Raw genomic sequence first — 2,846 nt, 5'->3', positions numbered from 1 at the left:
GAGAAAAAAGGGATCATTTTGTGCATCAAAAACAAAATGAACAAATCATTTTTGGTCATAAATTATTCTTTGGTTTAGAAATACTGGAAAATTATCAACAAGAAAGCATGATTCCTGAAACAAGGGCTATGAGCAGGACAGCAAAAAACAATTTAGGAAAGAAAAAGGAAATTTTTATTCATAAATGATTTCTTAATTTTACAAGAACTGGTTAAGTTATCTAGGAGCATCATCCACAATACCAGAACTGTGTCAAGATTTGCTCTTGAGTCAGCTGAAATGATATTTTCAAGTTAACTTATCATGAGGCTTTCCGTTACTACTAGGAAAAGGCAGCTTCTCTATTCAAGCAGCATTCACTAGAGTTAAACTCACTAAATGCCAATATCAATTTCTTAAGAAGCTTTTTAGCTCGACAGAAATGGCATATTGATTCTAGCTATACATAAATTCACTTTTTGCCCAAAATTGGATATAAAAGAATCGATTTAGAACACTGAAGAAGATTGGAAATGGACATTTTTAGTATCTATATAAAAAATAAGCACAGATAGATGTATTGTAGATATAAAATATCAGGGTCTGCCTAATAAAGCACACTTTTCTGAACTTGCTGAGAATTTAAGTGCATGGATTACCAGGTAATGGATGATCAACTCTCTTCAAACACTGGATCCAGATTCTTTTATTTATTTTGTAGTAGAAAATGAACTTCTGGAATTCTTTATTTTTCCTACATGATATTACATAGTGTGGACTTTTCTATGTTCTTTTTGTCTACATTAAACTGTTACATGCTAATTCACAAGAAGAAACAGTGGTAACAATAGACAATAAGGTAAGATAAAAATCACCATTTACGGGAATGCGATAGACAGAATTTATGAGAGATTGCTTCCAACTGTCAGGTGACTATATGATAACTAAGATTTGATAGGTGACTGTGGGTGATAGCAATCCAATCAGGTGGACATTGATGAATTTTTGTGTATCTAAAACCAGATGTATATATCACATGTTATTGAAAGTCATATGATAGCTCCCTTGGAGTCAGAAACGATATCACTATTTCCATTTTAACCTCTTTGTGCCAGGCCTGATGATTGTCAATCAAGGGCAACAAGACTTTAATAAGCATCTTCTTTAGCTCTCCAGTGAGCATAGTTCCACTTGTATAATCCTGTCTTATCTGCTTGAGTTTGCTGTCAACCTCTAGAAAGAAGGTAAGGTACATGAAGATACATCAATATCATAGTTACCTCTGAGCTGTCTGTGTTACTCTGTGATGTCTTAACCTCCAGGAAATGCATGTTTGTTGACTCTGTTCTTTATCTTCTTGGCTGTGTCAGTGAGGAAAATGGAAGAATTGGGGCTACTGGCACTTTAGCCATAGTGTAGGCTTTCTATAGAACTGGGAAGAAGGTTGAATGAAGCAAGGTTGGTTTGGGATAGCCAGTCTTTGGGGCCACATCTCTTGTCATTCTAAAATAAGCGTCTAGGTCTATGGCACATAGAATAAAACACTGAATATGTCCTGTCTGAAAAATCTGTGGAAATGAGTTGCTGAAGGATGGGGCAGTTTCGATAGCAGGAAAACTCATTTTTCCAGTGCAATCCCTGTCAGTGAAGCCAAAGATGTCATTTACTTGACTAAATATGATATGCTTTTGGAATTTTTCTACATTCTTGTAGAAACTTGGAGTTAATCCTATGTATTGCAGGTCAAAAAAGATGAAAGTTTTATTTATGTCATAACTGCAGGCTATGATATTATTTACATTTTATACTGTGTAGCCATATGTTTGCTCCAGTGTTAGCTCTTTCCAGAAGTATTTTTCATCATCAGTCATCCACTTTGTAAAAATAAATGGAGTAAGATGAACTACATGCATTGCTTCAGAAGAGGGACTTCACATTGTATAAAGGTAGAATGGCTTCTTATTTTCATATGTATCAAAAATGTTGCTTAAGTCCCCGTTGAGAGAAAAAAAGATGCTCCTATTCAGGAAATGATGTGATTTTTGTCCTATGACCCTCTCAATACAGTCTATCAGTGCTTTGTCAGTCTTGTTACTTCTGAACTGAACTATAAGCTTCTCATAGTCAAGGCCTATGGCACTGCTGATATGCATGGTCCAATGATCATCTACAAAATACTCTTTACCTTCAGTGGTCGCAGGCTCCCCACTACCCTCAGGTTTGGAGTTTGTGGGAGGGGAATTGGCATTATAATCATGTCCTGTCACTTCTTTGTAATTTATTTTTGGGGACAATAATTGTTTTCCAGAAAAATCAATTTCATCCTTTGGTGCTTTTTCTGCTTTTAATGATGGGACAATTTCTCCTTGTGCTGTCATGCTTTTGAACAGCTTCAGTGGAAAGGGAGGATATGGTTCACCATTCAGAACATCATCCATTTTCCACAGCTTAGATTTCTGAAATTAAAGTGCTTCAGGATCACAACTGCTTGTACTCGGTAGTTCAGAAGAACAAAACAGAGGCTCATTCCCTCTCAGCTTATGGTCCCAGCACCATAGCCACAGCTGGCCTCGGTAGCAGTGGGCTGCAGTGTGCAGTGGCTGGTTAATGCTTTTTTCAAGCACTTCCACTTCTGCCTTAGTGAACACCTGAAAAACTCTTCTTCACATGATAAGTAGGCTAGAAATAACACTTGCACCTACTTTTGAGAACATGGGGAGTTCATCATCAGAACTTGCTACACATGCTCTGTAATGATTGTTCTCATTACTCAACCTCTACCACCACTTCCACCCAACACATACCTTTACATCTAAAATATATCAGTTTTCATTTCCCTGATTAGAAAGGGCCAACTCTTATGGCAT

At 36.8% G+C, this 2,846-nt stretch overlaps 1 pseudogene; it reads right to left on the bottom strand.

Annotated features, from left to right (window-relative positions):
• Positions 1–1,018: 1,018 nt before the first annotated feature.
• On the bottom strand, positions 1,019–2,417 carry LOC110223864 (tryptophan--tRNA ligase, cytoplasmic pseudogene; annotated as a pseudogene).
• Positions 2,418–2,846: the final 429 nt, after the last annotated feature.

This window comes from Phascolarctos cinereus, unplaced genomic scaffold, assembly GCF_003287225.1.
Source record: "Phascolarctos cinereus isolate Bilbo 61053 unplaced genomic scaffold, phaCin_HiC Scaffold_4;HRSCAF=312, whole genome shotgun sequence".
Taxonomy (NCBI): Eukaryota; Metazoa; Chordata; class Mammalia; order Diprotodontia; family Phascolarctidae; genus Phascolarctos; species Phascolarctos cinereus.
Note: the sequence above shows the minus strand (reverse complement) of the source record. Positions and strands in the feature narration are given on the sequence as shown.